Raw genomic sequence first — 20,581 nt, 5'->3', positions numbered from 1 at the left:
CTTGGCTCCCATAGCTGGCGGCAGGCTCTCCGCGTCGGGGTGATCAAGCTCCGCATCGGTGGGGGTCTCAGCTTCCCCGCGCCAGGCGATCTGACACCGGGTCGGGGCTAGTCGAACTTTTTGCGTCACCCAAGACTGCGAGCTCCGCGATGGTAAAATCAGTCGGAGCGTCGATCCCAGGCAAGGGATCGCAGGCTCCGATGGTAAGTCCACGTCCGTGGTGGGGCTCAAAGACAGTCCCGAACAAGGCCTCCAAACTAGGGAACATTAACACAAACTTTTAAAACACACTAAAAGCAACAACAAAAGACGAAAGGACAGACAGACAGACTGCCATCGTGGCGCCACCCGGTGGTCTAATCAAGGGATATGGGGAGAAAGCAGGAACGGGGTACTGATTTTAGATGATCAGCCATGATCATATTGGCTCGAAGGCCAAATGGCCTACTCCTGCACCTATTGTCTATGTTTCTATGTTTTACTGGTCAGGGCATGTTAACTTTGAAGAGGTTCTCCTCCTCTCTCCAACAAGAGTTCGGCACAACCCTGTCTCACAGCTCCCCCTCTGTGATTCCTGCTACTCCCCTGCTCTATGGCCATGTTCTTACACGAGCTCTCTTTGAGCTGTCATTCCCCTCCCCACAATCAATCTGGAGAAAGGTCCCAACACGAAACGTCACCTGTTCATGTTCTCCAGAGATGTTGCCTGATCTGCTGAGTTAGTCCAGCATTTTCTGTCTTTTTTTGTAAACCAGCATCTGCTGTTCTTTTTTTCACCAATGGTTTGTTGGTTAATTAGCCTCTGTAAATTCGACCTAATGTGTAGGCAGTGGATGAGAAAGTGGGATGACATAGAACAAGTGTGAACAGTTGATTGATGGTCGGCATGGACTCGATGGGCCGAAGGTCCTGTTCCTGTGCTGTATCCCTACACTACATTTTAGGATGACACAATGGTAGAGAAGCTGCCTTGCAGCATCAGAGGTCCAATCCTCACTATGGGTTCTATCTGTAATGAGTTTGCACGTTCGCCCTGTGACCACGTGGGTTTTCTCTGGGTGCTCCTGTTTTCCCCCACATCCCAAAGACATGCAGGTTTATAGTTTGATTGGCTTCTGTAAAATGTCCCTCGTGTGTAGGATAGTGCTAGGGTACAGGGTGATTGTTGGTCGGCGTGGACTTGGTGTGCCGAAGGGCATGTTTCTCTAAACTGAACTAATGTCATTCAATGGGAGGGTGGCGAGGAGGGAGAACAATTGACAATGGGGACCTGACCTGGGGGAACCGCTATGCGCGCGGGGGAAACAAAAAGGAACCGGTGTATTTTCTAACTTTGTCAGCACCGTAGGTTGCCACTATTTGTATACATTGGGTATGCAAGCAAAGAATTTCACTGTGTCTAGTCACATGCCAACAATTAGACTATTAAAGCAGACTATTATCTAAATGGTAGCCGACTAGGAAAAGGGGAGATGCAGCGAGACCTGGGTGTCATGGTACACCAGTCATTGAAAGTGGGCATGCAGGTGCAGCAGGCAGTGAAGAAAGCGAATGGTATGTTAGCTTTCATAGCAAAAGGATTTGAGTATAGGAGCAGGGAGGTTCTACTGCAGTTGTACAGGGTCTTGGTGAGACCACACCTGGAGTATTGCGTACAGTTTTGGTCTCCAAATCTGAGGAAGGACATTATTGCCATAGAGGGAGTGCAGAGAAGGTTCACCAGACTGATTCCTGGGATGTCAGGACTGTCTTATGAAGAAAGACTGGATAGACTTGGTTTATACTCTCTAGAATTTAGGAGATTGAGAGGGGATCTTATAGAAACTTACAAAATTCTTAAGGGGTTGGACAGGCTAGATGCAGGAAGATTGCTCCCGATGTTGGGGAAGTCCAGGGCAAGGGGTCACAGCTTAAGGATAAGGGGGAAATCCTTTAAAACCGAGATGAGAAGAACTTTTTTCACACAGAGAGGGGTGAATCTCTGGAACTCTCTGCCACAGAGGGTAGTCGAGGCCAGTTCATTGGCTATATTTAAGAGGGAGTTAGATGTGGCCCTTGTGGCTAAGGGGATCAGAGGGTATGGAGAGAAGGCAGGTACGGGATACTGAGTTGGATGATCAGCCATGATCATATTGAATGGCGGTGCAGGCTCGAAGGGCCGAATGGCCTACTCCTGCACCTAATTTCTATGTTTCTATGTTTCTAACAATGTATTCCATTTCCATTCCATGCAATGGTTAAATCAATCACCATTTTCAACCCCGGGATAGGATGCACAACCTTGAACTCGAAGGATGGTTGTGTATTGAGCAAGGCGCTTGCTAAATGGCATCGGCTTTGAAACCAGTACGGCTAAAATTCAAAGGTTGAGAAATGTTCTTTGCTCTCAGCAAATGCTCTTCCCAGCCCTCAAGCTGGAATCAACTAGATTGTTTTTATCACAATGCCTATCATGACCACATGATTTCCATGTGTAATATAATGAGTAAAGGTCAAGTGAGCAACAACTATTATTTACATTCCTTCTTTGTTGTCTGATGATCCCAGCGATGGCAGACGATATTAAACTGGCTTTCTTCACCTGCTTAAGGTTGCTTGTTCACATGTAGAGTTTTTGTGTCTGCTTTGAATGTTTAACTTTGCAAACCCTTTTAAGTGTTTAAACCCCAAAAAAGCATAGAGCCTGACATTTGGAACTGTTGCTGGTGTATTATTGTCACGTGGACCGAGATAAAGTGAACAGTTTCGTTTACGTGCTATCCAGGCACATCACACCTTAGATGAGTGAAACAGGTAGTTGTAAAGAGAAATTGAAACAGAATGCAGGATATAATAAACCGCATACAGCATATAATTCACCAACATTTACGCCACCTCCAACGGGATCCCACTACTCGCCACATCTTCTCATCTCCACGCCTTTCTGCTTTCCGCAGAGACCGCTCCCTCCGCAACTCTCTGGCCAACTCGTCCCTTCCCACCCAAACCACCCCATCCCCAGGTACTTTCCCCTGCAACCGCAGGAGATGCAACACCTGTCCCTTTACCTCACCCCTCGACTCCATCCAAGGACCCAAACAGTCTTTCCAAGTGAGGCAGAGGTTCACTTGCACCTCCTCCAACCTCATCTACTGTATCCGCTGTTCCAGATGACAATGGCACTACATCGGAGTGAGTAATCAAGCGCAGGGTCGGCGATCGTTTCACTGAACACTTCCACTCAGTCCGTCTTAACCTACCTGATCTCCCGGTGGCTCAGCACTTCAACTCCCCCTCCCATTCCCAATCTGACCTTTCTGTCCTGGGCCTCCTCCATTGTCACAGTGAGGCCCAGCGCAAATTGGAGGAGCAGCACCTCATATTTCGCTTGGGTAGTTTACACCCCAGCGGTATGAACATTGACTTCTCTAACTTCAGATAGCCCTTGCTTTCTCTCTCCATCCCCTTCCACTTCCCAGTTCTGCCACTATTCTTACTGTCTCCACCTACATTCTATCTTTGTCCCACCCCTCCCCTGACATCAGTCTGAAGAAGGGTCTTGACCCGAAACGTCACCCATTCCTTCTTTCCAGAGATGCTGCCTCACCCGCTGAGTTACTCCAGCATTTTGTGTCTACCTTCGACTTAAACCAGCATCTGCAGTTCTTTCTTACACATATAGTTCCAATTGTTGGGCTTATTAGGGATAGTCAGCATGATTTTGTACGTGGGAGGACGTGTCTCATAAATCTGATTGAGTTTTTTTTAAGACCTTACCAAAAAAGTCGATGAGGGCAGAGCTGTACATGTATATATAGACCTCAGCAAAGCATTCGACAAGGTTTCTCATGGTGGGCTGGTCTGGAAGGTTGGGATCCAAGGAGAGATAGCTGAATGGATAGAAATTTGGCTTCATGGAAGGATGCAGATAATGGAAGGTTGCTTCTCGGACTGGAGGCCTGTGACTAATGATGTGCCTCAGGGTTTGGTGCTGGGCCCATTACTGTTTGTCACCTATATCAATGATTTGGATGAGAACATTCAGGGCAAGATTAGCAAGTTTGCAGATGATACAAAATTGCGTGGCTTTGCAGATAGTGTAGATGGTTGTAAAAAATTGCAGCAGGATCTTGATCGATTGTCCAGGTGGGCAGAGGAATGGTTGATGAAATTTAATACAGAGAAATGTGGGGTGTGACGTTTTGGGAAGTCTAACATGCCTACACAGTGAATGGTAGGGCTCTGGGGAGTGTTGTTGAGCAGAGGAATCTAGGAGTGTAGGTGCACGGTTCCTTGAAGGTGGAGCCGCAGGTAGATCGGGTGGTCAAAAAGACTTTTGGCACATAGGCCTTCATCAGCCAGAGGATTGAGTATAGAAGTTGGGAGGTCATGTTGCAATTGTATAAGGAGTTTGCACGTAAGGTCATAAGGTCAAAGGGCATGACGCACGGAGTAGCTCAATCCTCCCGGAGTACAAGGCAGCTTCCGGCATACACTAGTAATACACGAAACACGTATGTTCTTACCTGTTAAAAACCGACAAAATGGTCAGTTTTTGCTCTGTAAAAAATTGTGGAAATAGGTGTAACCATGAGAGAAAACCACATAAATCACTGCTGCTCACTGGCTTTCGAAAGATCAGCTTGCCACCGGATTGAGGGCAAGTCCCGGCCCACGATCGCCCGGGGCTGGAAGGTGACTGAGCGCTCTGAACCCGAGCACCAAGGTGTAAGCGGCCAAAGGAGTGGATCCCTCGGGACAGTCCCCACTCTCCCCCTGGGGTCAGCGCTGTCTGGCCATGGCCGCCCTCCGCCCCGTCTCCCTCTGTGCGGCCACACTGTGATGGGCTGTGGGTCGGAGCGGGGCAGTGGACACATGGGGCCATAAACCTGGCAACGTCCCTGTCAGCTGCAGCAGAGTTAGGAACAGTCTGGTCCCTCTGCCCACCTAGCGTCACTGACCGCGCTGAACCGGCAGCGGACCCCGATCCCCACACCGGGGTGATTCACCCCCCCTCGACCTCCGGACCCCGACACGGGGTGATTCACCCCCCCCGACCTCCGGACCCCGATCCCCACACCGGGGTGATTCACCCCCCCCCCCCCGACCTCCAGACCCCGACACGGGGTGATTCACCCTCCCGATCCCCGGACCCCGACCCCCACACCGGGGTGATTCACCCCCCCCCCCGACCTCCGGACCCCGACACGGGGTGATTCACCCTCCCGACCCCCGGACCCCGACCCCCACACCGGGGTGATTCACCCCCCCCCCCTCCCAACCACCGGACCCCGACACGGGGTGATTCACCCCCCCAGACCCCCGGACCCCGACCCCCACACCGGGGTGATTCACCCCCCTCCCCCCAACCACCGGACCCCGACACGGGGTGATTCACCCCCCCTCCCCGACCTCCGGACCCCGACACGGGGTGATTCACCCCCCCCAGACCCCCGGACCCCGACCCCCACACCGGGGTGATTCACCCCCCCCCCCCCAACCACCGGACCCCGACACGGGGTGATTCACCCCCCCTCCCCGACCTCCGGACCCCGACACGGGGTGATTCACCCCCCCAGACCCCCGGACCCTGACCCCCACACCGGGGTGATTCACCCCCTCGACCAACACAGGGTGATTCACCCCCCGATCCCCACCACACACGGGGTGATTCACCCCCAGACCCCCGGACCCCTGACCCACACACCGGTTGATTCACCCCCCCCCCCCCCAGACCCCCGACCCCCAACCCCACATGGGGTGATTCCCCCCTCGGGTGCCGGGCTGTCAGTAGTCCCGCAACCACGTTTCAGCCGCCAAACGCCTGCCGCGGGTATAGACGGCCCGGGGTCCGCGAGTGTGGAACCAGTCAGCGTGGAGTCCGGATGATGGGACAGAAGACGAGCCCGCTGTACTGGCAGCCATAGTAAGTGCTTACCTGACGTCCACTGCTTGTACTCAAGAAGGCATTGCATGGCAACCGTACGGGTCACGGATCGTGACCTCGACTGCCGTGCAACCTCCATATAAGGCGTTGGTGAGGCTGACCAGCGATTCCCGCACACTTGTACTATCCTACATACACTAGACTTACTTAGACTTAGTTCCTCCCACACTGTTGAGTGCATTGGGCAGCAAGCTTTTGCCATTCTGTTCGGTCATGTGCAACGTCTTCCACCCTCGATGGGTTTGCATCCCAGGCTTCCCAACCCTTCTGGAATGTTCGCCTCCATGTGAGTTTTGGTCGGCCTCTTTTCCTTCTTCCATCAGGTTGCCATGACATTGCTATCTTAGGTGCACGTTCTGGTGACATTCTGTGTACACGTCCTGCAAATTTCATCCTGCGTGCCTCTATGTCCTGGCTGAGAGGCTTTGTTGCAGTTTCCCCGTAGATCTCTTCGTTTGTGATGTGGTCTCTGTAGCTAGTCTTCAGGATCTTCCTCAAGCAGCATTGTTGGAATGCATCCAATGTCTTTTTCATCTTCACATTGATTTTCCGTGTCTCACTGGCACAGAGGGCTGTAGGGAGGACTACAGACTGGAAGAGCTTGACTTTTAGCATCTTGGACTTGGATATCCCGCCAGTAGACCATATTGGCTGCATTATTCTGAAGACTGTTGCAGCTTTACCAATTTGGGAGTTGATGTCGACCTCTATCCATCTGCTGTGGACATGCTGCCAAGATAGGTAAATCTTGTGGCGTTTTCCACAGGTTCCCCATTGATTATCAGTTGGTCTATTGGCTGCTGGTCTCCACTAGGGACCATGCACTCAGGCCAGTTTACAATTATACCGAACCGATTAACCTACAAACCTGTACGTCTTTGGAGTGTGGGAGGAAACCGGAGATCCGGGAGAAAACCCACGCAGTCACGGGGAGAACGTTCAAACTCCATTATCAGGACTGAACGGGGTTATCTGGTGCTGTAAGGCAGCAACGCTGCTGCTGCTCTATTGTGCCGCCCTGTTGACTGCTTTCCCAAGGCAGCGTGAAGAGTGGATGGTCGAGAGGCGTTGTGGTGTGGGGAGGGAATGCTGGTTTGTCTGAGGCATTGGGCAGTGTTCACAATGCTCTGTGATTTCCTGAGGCCTTGAGCAGAGTCGTTGCCATGCAAAGGAGTGATGCATCTGGATATTTGCAACCTGTACATTCACTGTCATCTAGTGAATCATTTCAGCCATAAAAAGAATGCACATCCATTTGTCAATAACGTTTGTTCAATTCTTCAGTGACTATGGTCACAATTCTTTCTGCGTCACACAGAGACAATGGACTGCAGTACTATTCTAGCCCTCTAGCAATGCTAAACACTGTGTCATATTTACATTACCTAGCCTCATAATTCAGTAAGTGTATTGAGTTTCACTGAGACAGTTCAATATTATCAATATTCCTGAATAGAGCGGATATAGTGGGAGAGTTTAGGACCAACGGCCGTAGCCTCAGAATAAAGGGACGTTCCTATAGAAAGGAGATGAGGAGGCATTTCTTCAGTCAGAGTGTGGTGAACCTGTGGAATTCTTTGCCACAGAAGGCTGTGGAGGCCAAGTCAATGGATATTATTTTAAGGCGGGGATCGACAGATTCTTGATTAGCACAGGTTTCAGGGGTTACGGGGAGAAGATAGGAGAATTGAGTTGAGAGGGAAAGATGAATCAGTCATGATTGAATGGTGGAGTAGACTTGATGGGCAAAATGGCCACCGACCAGCGATCCCCACTACCCTACACACACTAGGGAAAATCTACACTTATACCAAGTATATGAACCCAAGCCAATTAACCTACACACCTGTACGTCTTCGGAGTGTGGAAGGAAACTGAAGATCTCGGAGAAAACCCACGCTGTCACGGGGAAAACGTACAAACTATGTACCCACAGCACCCGGGTCTCTGGCGCTGTAAAGCAGCAACTCTACCACTGCCCCACCATGCTGCCCATCTTGAATACTTTTTAATAAACTCCACAGTCCTCTGGAGTTGAGAATTGGAAGGCACAGTGATGCTGTGGTGGAGTTGCTGCTTTACAGAGCCAGAGACCTGTGTTCGATTCTGAATACGGGTGCTGTCTGTACGGAGTTTGTACATTGTCCTTGCGACCACGTCAGTTTTCTCCGGGTGCTCCGGTTTCCTCCCAAATTCCAAAATCGTCCAGATTCTGTAAATTGTCCCTAGAGTGTAAGATAGAACTAGCGTATGTGGAATTCTCTGCCTCAGAGAGTGGTGGAGGCAGGTTCTCTGGATGCTTTCAAGAGAGAGATAGATAGGGCTCTTAAAAATAGCGGAGTCAGGGGATATGGGGAGAAGGCAGGAACGGGGTACTGATTGTAGATGATCAGCCATGATCACAGTGAATGGCGGTGCTGGCTCGAAGGGCCAAATGGCCTACTCCTGCACCTATTGTCTATTGTCTATCGTATGGAGTGATTTTTAGTCGGCACTGACTCGGTGGGCTAAAGGGCCTGTTTACACTCTGTGTCTCTAAACTGAACTGAACTAAATTCCAGAGATTCCTCACCCTCTGCCTAACGGATTTTCCATTGATGTCCGTCGTAAACGAGTGATTCCTTCCTTATCTTGTGTCTGCTCTCAATGTTAGTAAGACCAAGGAACTGATTATGGACTTTGGAAGAGGAAGAGTGAGGACCCATAAACCTGGTTATATCCCCAGCAAGTTTCCCCAGCAATTTTGTGTACCTTCGATATTCCAGCATCTGCAGTTCCCTTTTGAACAACCTGTCTATATCGATGGGTTGATGATGGAGAGAGCCAAAAGCTTCAAATTCCTGAGCGTGCATATCTTTGAAGATCTTTCGTGGACCCAGGACACCATTGTAATTATAATGAAACCACATCAACGCCTCTATTTCCTGAGTAGATTACGGAGATTCAGAGAGGATTCTCTTGAACTTCTACAGGTGTACAGTAGAGAGCATATTGACGGGTTGCATCACGGCCTGGTTTGGCAACTTGAATGCAAAAAGGAGCGAAAAAGACTTCAAAAAGTTGTGACCACTGCCTAGACCATCACGGGTTCTGACCTCCCCACCATCGAAGGGATTTACCGGAATCGCTGCCTCAAAAAGGCAGGCAGCATCATCAGAGACCCACACCATCCTAGCCTCACATTCATTTCACCCCTGCCATTGGGAAGGAGCCTAAAAACTGTAATGTTCAGGTTCAGGAACGGCTTCGTCCCTATAGCAATTAAGCTATTTTACTTTGGAGTCATGTGAATGACTACGTGAAGAACCCCGCCACGACGCATGCGTGTCATATCGCTTTCACGCTTGCGAAACGACAGGCGGGGGGGGAGCGTTCCCCCGCAGCGGTAAGTTTGAAACCGCGACCTGCAGGTAAGAAATTTACTCTGCGGTAGTTTTGTTCCCCGCGCTGTTTTTTCACAGGGGGGGAAGTTGGACAAAATAGTGTCCACAAGTGCTGCGAGTGAAGCTGGCTGGGGAGGACCGCGAAGTTGCGGGAGCCAGCAGCAGCTGAAGGCACAAGCCCTGTAAGGGATCAGCTGTGCCGACTTTTTGTCCCGCGCCGGCCAGAACACCACGGCCGGGCGGGAGACTATTCAAATGGGGCCGTCGACTTTGACAAGTCAAAAACAGCAGGAGACGGGGTGGAACGACGTTCCCCCGTAGCGACAATTTTAACCTGGACCTGCAGGTAAGAGCTGCGGTGTTTTTGTGTTATTACCATGCTGATTACAGGTGGAGAAACCAACGGGCTGCGACAAAGCTGGTGGGCTAGATGGGATCAGCTGTGCCAGATGTCGCCTCCGCACCGGCCAGATCCACTCCACGGATGGGCAGTAAGGACAAAGCTGGTGAGGGAGGACCGCGGAGCAGCGGGCAGTCAGCAGCAGCCAGCAGCACTCGGATCACCGATAGTGGGATCAGCTGTGCCCGATGTCGCCTCCGCACTGGCCAGATCCACGCGGCCGGGCGGTAAGGCTAGACACAAAAACAAACAAGGTCGTGGACTCAGAGGAGTCCGACTTTGAACAACCGCGGGCGGCCAGCGCCCGAGAGTGCTGGAGCCGGATGGAGCGATGTGTGGAGCATTTGCTCCAATGTGACAGACTCCGGGAGATGGAGTCGGGTCACTGTGGGCCCTATGATAAACCCACAGCAGTACCTCTTGAAGGGCTGCACAGTGCTTCTACCTCATCAGAGGGGAGCACTGCGTGTCAGTTCTGGGCTGACCTGGAAGAGGGGTCCGCAGAAGGAAAGACAAGTGTGCAAGGGGTGCAGGAACGAGAGAACCTACTGGAACCCACTACAGCCAAAGACAGCACCCTACGCTCCCACCAGCAGAACTGGTGAAAGCTCGAAGGCCCGGTACTCAAAACATGAGTCTTTTTTAGGCCATGGCCCAGGCCGGCCTTCTTGGAAGATGCGGGGACCTCCAACGCCAACCAAACCGAAAATCCAGACACCAGCGCAACAACAGCAGCGAAGAACCTACAAAAAGAAGTAAACCTGCCACTGGTAACTATGGAGGTAGGTGGGTCTGGTTCCCTACAAAATACAGGGAGCATGGAGGTTGGGTGGAGATTACACTCTTTTCTGAATGCATGGAGCATGTTAACAACCGATACTTACATCTTAAGCAGTATCCAGGGATATACAATAGAGTTTATACACAAGTACAGCCCACCAGTTCAACATATACCGAACCGAATGTTGTGCCTTCTGATAAAGAAAAATCAAAAGCGCAAGCTGAACTGGAGCGGCTTTACATAAAAGGTGTAATTGAGAAAACTCAACACGAACCATTAAGAGGCTTTTTCACGGGGCGACTTGACGCAAGATGTAACCAGAGTGAAGTGGTCGTGGTCTAGCACGATATCACATGATATAACGGGGGGGTAGATAAAGAGTTCCCACGGTACTCGGCATTTCCGTTATTTGTGCGAGTGACTTGTCCGTCTCCCGAGTTTTCCCGTTAAATCTTGAATGAACATTGTGAAGTGTTGTTAAATCATCACGTGGTACAAATGATGTCACTTTTTTTTCACACACTATAAATATCCTCCCTTGGTTGAATTGGCTCATTTGGAGACATGTTTTACTGTGTATGTGGGAGACACAGATGGACTGAGCACAGTACCTCGGTCTTACTGTGTGTGGGAGAGGGGGAGAAAGAGACGTACACTCACAGAAGCAGAGTCTCTCAGCCTGTGTAAGAGGGAGGGAGGGAGAGAGAGAGAGGCACACACAAGGTGGATGTGAAATCTCACCTGCCTGTTTCAGTGACAGACACCCGCCGCCAGTAAATGAAGACACCCCCATCTGTCTCCCCCTCCTCTCCCTCGACTCCCCCACCTTTCCCTCCCAACTCCAGTCCCGTCCCGACCCCCTGGGAAACTGAATAGAGCAACAATCAACTGCTGCCTGTGCGCTGATATGACAATAAAGGCTACTTTACTTTACTTTACTTTACTGAGTTAAAGAGTTCCCACTATCCTTAGTTTCCTGCATAAAACATTATAGATTTTGGAATTATATTTTTGAAATATTTACAAAATTATTCAAGACAAGAATGGAACCTAATACTGAAATGATTATATTTGGCGTAATGGAAGATGGGAATAAATTGAACACATCTCAAAATCTATTCCTTAACTATGGTTTAATAATAGAAAAAAAATTAATTCTTAAATTTTGGAAGGGTACATCAATACCAACGCTTAAAATGTGGATTGCAAGTATGCTGGACACCGCTCATCTTGAGGAAATGCGATTCCTCCTAATGGATAAATCAGACCAATTCATAACGAGTTGGTCTCCATTCGTCGTTTTTTTGGAATCATATGGTGCAACACAATTGTAAAAAATAACTGTTTCAGGACTGGACGAGGGTTGGTCAAGATTATAAATAATGATCTCCTGTTCTTTTTTATTTTACTTTCTTTTCTCTATTCTCTCTCTCAACTTTCTTCATTTACTCGTTTTCTTTTTTCACACACTATATATTTCACATCTTTCTATCCTTTACTATCTAACTTCTTTTTCTTATTCTAATCTTTTTTCAGTGTAACAAAAAAAAAAAAAGAAGTTGTACATAAAATGTATTATGAAAATATATATTAGGCACTTTGGTGCCATATGACTGTACTTACTTCTAATAAAATAAAATATTAAAAAAAAAAAAAAAAAAAAAAAAAAAAAAAAGAGTTCCCACGGTAGACTGTAAAACTGGGACCCTGGTTCTGGACTCCCCCAACATCGGGAACATTCTTCCTGCATCTAGCCTGTCCAATCCCGTAGATACTGATTACACCGGTATCTATTTATTTACTTTATTAATGATTTCAATTAAATATTGGGAACATCAGGCCGCAAACGTTATTTCTTGAGTGTTAGTGCTGGACTTTGACTCGACCTTCCTAGTTAGCCAGCGCCTGAGACTGAGCCAAGCAATGTCCAGACCTGACTTCAACACAAAGTGATGGAGGAACTCAAAGCGTCAGGCTCGTCCAACGCTCTGTGTTTTGCTCGTGATTCCTGCATCTGCAGTTCCTCGTGTCTACAGACCAGAGTTGCCACTTGACTCCGAGATGACCATCACAGAGCATACGGAAGATAGACACGAAATGCTGGAGTAACACAGCGGGACGGGCAGCATCTCTGGAGAGAAGGAATGTGTGACGTTTCGGTTAGAGACCTTTCTTCAGAGTCTCGTCCCGAAACGTCACCCATTCCTTTTATCCAGATGCTGCCCGTCCAGTATTTTATGTCTGTCTCCAGTATTACTGTGTCTATCATCGGCGCAAACCAACATCTACAGTTCTTTCCGACACATTAGAGGATACCGTCTCGCCATCACTCGGATTACCCGCTTAATTTCCATAACGTTGCCACCTCTCTTTACTTTGCTTACTGAAGCCTGATCCTTGTCACACCCAGTGCTCTATCGCCCAGCCTCTCATCTTTCAATCAGGTTCGGCCAGGAAGGAACTGCAGATGCTGGATTAAAACGAAGATAGACACAACATGTAGCTCAGCGGGACAGGCAGCGTATCAGAAGGGTCTCAACCCGAAATGTCACCCATTCTTCTCCCCAGAGATGCTGCCTGTTGCGCTGAGTTCCTGCATTTTGTGGCTACCTTGGGTTTATCCAGGATCTCCCCGTTGATGTCCTAACTCGCTTTGGTTTGTTATTATTGTCCCATATCGAGAACCAGCAGATACAGGTTTAGGTTCGGAGGGAATGATTTAATGAGAGCCTAAGGGGTAACTATTTTACGCAAAGGGTGGTGGGTGTATGGAATGAGCTATCCGTTAAGGTAGTTGAGGCAGGTACTGTCGCAATGTTTAAGACGCATTAGACTGAAGCATGGATAGGATAGGTTTAGATGGTTATGGGCCAAACGCGGGCAAGTGGGACTAGTGTAGATGGGACATATTGGTCGGTGTGGGCAAGTTGGGTCGAAGGGCCTGTTTCTACGCTGTATGATTCTATGCAGGGAATAAACTTTTGTTTGCGTGCTATACAATCATATCAGATAATGCTATACATGAATATAACCAAGCCACGTACAGTCTGAAGAAGGGCCTCGACCCGAAACGTCACCCGTTCCTTCTCTTTAGAGATGCTGCATGTCCCGTCGAGTTACTCCAGCATTTCTTTAAACCGGCATCTGCTGTTCCCTCCGACACATGCACAAGAACACCAGGCAGAGCAAAGAGGAAAATACCAGTGTTCAGAATATATGTTTTCAGGACAGTTCCAGGGGGGAAAAGTTCAATGTCCGCATTGAGGTAGGTTGGTAGGTCGGGTCAGTGCCCAAACGAATGGAAGGAAGAACCGTTCTGAAGCCGGATAAGAATAGGTGGCCGGCGTGGACTCGGTGGGCCGAAGGGCCTGTTACCGCGCTATATCTCTAAAATCTGAAGTTAGGTAATGTCTAAAGGAACTGCAGATGCTGGTTAATATGCACAAAAGGACACAAAATGTTGGTGTAACTCAGCAGGTAAGTCAGATCTGGGAAGAAAAACATAAAAAGCTGGAGTAAGTCAGCGGGTCAGGCAGCATCTCTGGAGAAAAAGAATAGGTGGCGATTCGAATCGGAACCCTTCTTCAGACATCCTAATCGGAATTGAGTGTGAAGATGTGTCTCGTCCCGAAACATCAGCTATTTTTCTCCAGAGATGCTGCTTGACTCGCTGAGTTATTCCAGATTTTTGTGTCTGTCTTCGGTTTAAACCAGCATGTGCAGTTCACTCCTTACACGGGTCTCTGGAGAACATTGATTGGTAGCGTTCCGGACCCTGCTTCGGAAAGGCATCGATCGCTAGTCGGCGAGGACTCCGACCTGTATCTCTCAAAGAAGTACATGTGAAAAATTTCTCACGGACCATAAAAATGCGTGACCTTTCAGTAAAGTCCCTTTTAAAGTCCCTTTTAAAGATTATAGTTATTTTCTTGAATCTCATTAACATAACTCATGAATAAGTTGATGTCCATATGCGGATGCAAATCTTTATTTTTTAAATTCAATCCCACAGAAGACAATTTTTACTCACCTTCTGTCCCCTCTGTCCAGCTTCCGGGTTCACCGTTCGCAGGAGTTCCCACGGTAACCGCAAGAGTTATTACGGATATCGCACGGATATCGCACTGGCCACTACGTTCATATAATGTTGCAATGCTCAACCACAAGTGTACAAGTCACTCTTGGAGAAATTCAAACTTGCTTGAATTTTCTCCCGAGTCACCAAGTTACACGATTACCTGCCGAATGATTCCGTTATACCTCTCAACCTGACCATTTACAATAGGATGATATGGTGTTGTTTTACTTGTTGCAATTCCTCTCTTAGAAAGGTAGTCCTTTAAATCTTTTGACATGAATGAGGTGCCCCTATCAGAATGTATGTAACTTGGAAATCCACAGAATGAAAACAGTTGATCTAAACATTTGATAACCATAGCAGCTGAAATATTTGGACAAAGAAAGGCAAATGGAAACCTCGAATATTCGTCAACTAAGGTAAGTATATAAACATTTCGAGAGGAGGATGGTAAAGGCCTTTTGAAGTCAATACTCAAACGTTCCATAGGTTGAGTAGCTTTGATCAATCTTCCTTCTTCAGGACAGAAGAACCTTGGTTTTAATTCAGCACAGATTCTACATGAAGCACACGTCATCTTCACATCTTCTGTAGAGAAAGGTAAATTTTTGGAACGAACATAGTGTAACAAACGAGTGACTCCAGGATGACACAGCCCATTGTGAAGATCAGTGAGTGCAGAGAATGAACAGAGGCACAAAATGCTCGAGTTAATGTTTCCGGAGCAACATTATCCTTACCAGGGCGGTACTCAATTGAATAACTATATGCGGATAATTCAATCCTCCATTCATGAATTTTACTATTTTTAATCTTCGTTCGTTTCCGATTATCCAGCATAAAAGCTACTGAACGCTGATCTGTTATCAAAGTGAAGTGCTGGCGAGCAAGGAAATGACTCCATTTCCTCACTGCTTCAATAATTGGTGTAGCTTCCTTTTCGATGGATGGGTAGTGCAATTCACTACCTTGGAGAGTACGAGACATGAAAGCCACTGGTCGTCCTCCTTGATTTAATGTTGCTGATACTGCTAAATCAGAGGCATCACATTCAACAACAAAGGGGAGATCCTCATCGATGGCGTGTAATGTCGCAGATTCCAATTGTTTCTTTAAAGAAGTAAAGGCACCAATTGCTGTAGAGTCAAGGGGGAAAGATTTTGCTCTAATCAAAGGTTGAATTTTGTCAGAAAAATTTGATATCCATTTAGCATAATATGCAAACATCCCAAGAACCCTTCGTAGAGAGTTTAATGTTGCTGGAACAGGTATCTCTTGGAGTGGGCGGAGTCTTTCTGGATCAGGCTTGATTATATCATTTCCAACCCAATAACCAAGAATATTAATTGATGATACTGATGTTATTGACTTAGCCTCATTTAATGTTAGATTTTTAGAATGTACAACATCTAAAAACCGTTGTACATTTTCATCATGTTCAGTTTGGTCTTTTCCTGCAATAGTTATATTATCAAGATAAGGGAAAGTATCTTTAAGCGGCCTTTTCACGGGGCGACTTGACGCAAGAGTTAACCGGAGTTTAACATCGTGGGAACCTCGTGCGATAACAGTGCGGCATTCGTGGACCACCGTGGACCACCGTAGCGCTAACGGCAGGTCATCGTGTAACTTGGTCACTCGGGAGAAAATTCAAGAAAGTTTGAATTTCTCCAAGAGTGACTTGTACACTTGTGGTTGAGTATTGCAACATTATATGAACGTAGTGGCCAGTGCGATATCCGTAATAACTCTTGCGGGTACCGTGGGAACTCCTGCGAACGGTGAACCCGGAAGCTGGACAGAGGGGACAGAAGGTGAGTAAAAATTATCTTATGTGGGATTGAATTTAAAAAATAAATAAAAGTAAAGATTTGCATCCGCATATGGACATCAACTTATTCATGAGTTATGTTAATGAGATTCAAGAAAATAACTATAATCTTTAAAAGGGACTTTAAAAGGGACTTTACTGAAAGGTTACGCATTTTTATGGTCTGTGAGAAATTTTTCACATGTACTTCTTTGAGAGATACAGGTCGGAGTCCTCGGGTCCAGGGGTCCGGAACGCTACCAATCAATGTTGTACAGAGACCCGTGTAAGGAGTGAACTGTACATGCTGGTTTAAACCGAAGACAGACACAAAAAGCTGGAGTAACTCAGCGAGTCAAGCAGCATCTCTGGAGAAAAAAAGCTGACGTTTCGGGACGAGACACATCTTCAGACTCAATTCCGATTAGGCTGTCTGAAGAAGGGTTCCGGTGTTGGGGGAGTCCAGAACCAGGGTCCCAGTTTTACAGTCTACCGTGGGAACTCTTTAACTCAGTAAAGTAAAGTAGCCTTTGTCATATCAGCGCACAGGCAGCAGTTGACTGTTGCTCTATTCAGTTTCCCAGGGGGTCGGGACGGGACTGGAGTTGGGAGGGAAAGGTGGGGGAGTCGAGGGAGAGGAGGGGGAGACAGATGGGGGTGTCTTCATTTACTGGCGGCGGGTGTCTGTCACTGAAACAGGCAGGTGAGATTTCACATCCACCTTGTGTGTGCCTCTCTCTCTCTCTCTCTCTCTCTCTTACACAGGCTGAGAGACTCTGCCTCTGTGAGTGTACGTCTCTTTCTCCCCCTCTCCCACACACAGTAAGACCGAGGTACTGTGCTCAGTCCATCTGTGTCTCCCACATACACAGTAAAATATGTCTCCAAATGAGCCAATTCAACCAAGGGAGGATATATATAGTGTGTGAAAAAAAAAGTTACATCATTTGTGTCACGTGTAGTTCACGATGTTCATTCAAGATTTAACGGGAAAGCTCGGGAAAGGGACAAGTCACTCGCACAAATAGCAGAAATGCCGAGTACCGTGGGAACTCTTTATCTACTGCCGTTATATCGTGCGAGACTCGTGCTGGACCACGACCTCTTCACTCTGGTGACATCTTGCGTCAACTCGCCCCGTGAAAAGGCCGCTTTAAGGTTTTCCTGTTCAACAAGTTTGTCCATCTCTCTCTGAAAAACAGCCACGCCATTAGTTACCCCAAAAGGAACTCTGCAGTAGTGATATAATTTCCAATTTGCTTCAAACGCAGTGTATTTCTTCTCTGATTCCTTCAGAGGAATTTGATAGTAAGCACTTTTTAAGTCAAAAGTAGAGAATATCTTATACTTAGCTAATGTATTGATAATCTCTTCTATTCGAGGTAATGGATATGCATCAAGCTCCGTGAACTGGTTTATAGTTTGAGAGTAATCAATGCAGAGTCTCTTTCTATGTCTCTCCAAGGGGTCCTTAACCACGACAACTTGTGCCCTCCAAGGGGAAGAACTGGGTTCTATAATCCCTTCTTGTAAAAGATTAGTTACTTCTGTGTTGATAAAGTCCCTATCATCTTTACTAAAATGTCTTGATTTTGTAGCAATTGGCTTGCACTTGGAGGATAAATTAGTGAATAATGAAGGACATTCAACAGATGCAGCAGAAAGACCACACAATACTGGTGGCTTTGACAATACAAGATCAGGCATAGTTCCTTCATACATTATTTGAAGTGATCTGTGCAGTTTCTGGAAATCCTGACCTAGAATTATATCGCTACACAAATTTTTCAAAACACCAAGACATACAGATTTATAGCTAGTTTTGTTCAGAATAAAGTCTATTCTTCTGCAGTCATTCTTCTGCACTCACTGATATTGTTGTGAGATAAATGAAACTTTCACTACTCGTAATTAACTTAACTTTATTTAAGCTTTAAGCAACTTATTTCTTTAATACATAAACTCAGAAACGTCTGGCAAACATGGCTGATTCCGCAGGCTTTTCCCGCCCGAAATACTTCGCACATGCGCACACTCCGGAAATGTCCTGCGCATGCGCACACTCTAGAAGAGCTCCGCACATGCGCACATGCGCCCACTTCATTCTGGAACATCAGAGGTTGCGGGAAGACCTGATAGAAGTATATAAAATCATGAGTCATAGATAGAAGATAGACACAAAAAGCTGGAGTAACTCAGCAGGACAGGCAGCATCTCTGGAGAGAAGGAATGGGTGACGTTTCGGGTCGAGACCCTTCTTCAGACTCCTTCGGTTTAAAGCAGCATCTGAAGTTCTTTCCTACACAGAGGCACAGATGTGGTAGTTAGTCACAGCCTTTTTTCCAGGGTGAAAATATCCAAGAATAGAGGGCATAACTTTAAGGTGAGAGTTTAAAGTAGATGTGCGGGGCAAGATTTTTACAGATAGGGTGGAGGGCCTGGAACACGATTTCAGGGGCAGTCGAAGCAGATACTTTTTTGCTTATCTTTCATTCATTGTTCTTTATCTCTCTGCATCATCGTCTATATCTCTCGTTTCCCCTGACTAGTCTGAAGAAGGGTCTCGACCTGAAACGTCACCCATTCCTTCCCTCCAGAGATGCTGCCTGTCCCGCTGAGTTACTCCAGCATTTTGTGTCTATCTTCGAAGCGGATATGATAGTGGCATTGGCGAGGTTTATGGATGGGCAAACGGATATGCAGGGAATGGAGAGACGTGGACCATGTGCTGGCAGAGCAGATTGTTTATCTTGACATCGTGTCGAGCACGTACATTGTAGGCTAAGTTTCCTGTTCCTGTGCTCTACTCTTCTCTGTGTGGGCAGGATATGCAGATTCGGGTTTACACCGAAGATAAACACAAATTGCTAGAGTAACTCAATGGGTCAGGCAGCATCTCTGGAGATAAGGAATATAGAAGAAGGGCCTCAACACAAAACGCCACTGATTCATTTTCTCCAAAGATGCTGCCTGATCCATTGAATTACTTCAGCGTTTTGTGTCTATACTGTTCAATGTTCTATGTTCCAATGTCTGAAAAATTATTGGAGGAAGAAATACTCATTGTAGTTCAATATTGTGTACATAATGCACTGGGTTCTATACACATCAGACCAGGAACTTGGCATCATGTTCAGCATGGGCTTTGCAGGCCGAATGGCCTGTTCCTGTGCTGCACTGTTCGACAATAGACAATAGGTGCAGGGCTAGGCCAATTCGGCCCTTCGGGCCAGCACCGCCATTCACTGTGATCAGGGCTGATCATCCACAATCATTACCCCGTTCCTGCTTTTTCACCATCTCCCCTGACTCCGCTATCTTTAAGAGCTCTATCCAACTCTCTCTTGAAAGCATACAGAGAATTGGCCTTCACTGCCTTCTGAGCCAGAGAATTCCACAGATTCACAATCCTCTGTGTGAAAACATTTTTCCTCATCTCTGTTCTAAATGGCTTACCCCATATTCGTAAACTGTGGCCCCCTGGTTCTGGACTCCCCCAACTTCGGGAACATGTTTCCTGCCTCTAGCGTGTCCAAACTCTTAATAATCTTATATGTTTCAATAAGATCTCCTCTCATACTTCTAAATTCTGCGTTCAATGTTCTAATGGGCCTGTCCCACTTACGCAATTTTTCAGGCCTGCTGGCGACTGTGAAGTTGCCGGCTGTTGCCTGAAAAACCGGCAACTGGAACGGCGACTGTCGGATTGGAACACACACACAAACTTATCGCAAAGGCGGGGGACAGGGCAAGCGGCGGGAGCGCTGTCTGAAATACACACAGTGCAAAGCCAAGGTGATACAGACACACATCGCGATGAACAGGAAGGTTGGCGCTGTAATTAAGACAGCTAACGCTCAGTGTACAGTATGTCCTTTGAAAGAGGGGGGGGGAGGGGGGAAAGAAGGAGGGAGAAGGAGTGGAGACAACTTTTAAGAAGCCAGACAACTTTTTAGAAGCCAGATGTAAACGGCTGTGAAGTTCGGCGGACATTTAACATTACCAGTCAGTTATCCTTGGTTCTGAAAACCACTGCTTACGTTTTTTTCCCCCAATCAGCCAAAGAAATTCACCGGTCAGCACCGGCAACAACCTACGAGAACCTAGGAGAACCTTCGAACTCCTGCCAACCCACTAGGACCTCCTTGCGACCCACCTACAGCACGAGAATTCTCGTTACTTTCCTTGGCGGCTTCATTCTAG

General features: G+C 47.4%; 1 long non-coding RNA gene across 1 annotated transcript; it reads left to right on the top strand.

Annotated features, from left to right (window-relative positions):
• Positions 1-636: 636 nt before the first annotated feature.
• On the top strand, positions 637-13,616 carry LOC116972807. Its single transcript, XR_004411887.1, has 3 exons — positions 637-688; positions 9,663-9,667; positions 13,607-13,616. It is a non-coding gene; the product is annotated as an uncharacterized LOC116972807 (long non-coding RNA).
• The last annotated feature ends 6,965 nt before the right edge of the window (positions 13,617-20,581 follow it).

This window comes from Amblyraja radiata, chromosome 5 (genome assembly GCF_010909765.2).
Source record: "Amblyraja radiata isolate CabotCenter1 chromosome 5, sAmbRad1.1.pri, whole genome shotgun sequence".
NCBI lineage: Eukaryota > Metazoa > Chordata > Chondrichthyes > Rajiformes > Rajidae > Amblyraja > Amblyraja radiata.
This window is presented reverse-complemented; position numbering and strand designations above follow the sequence as displayed.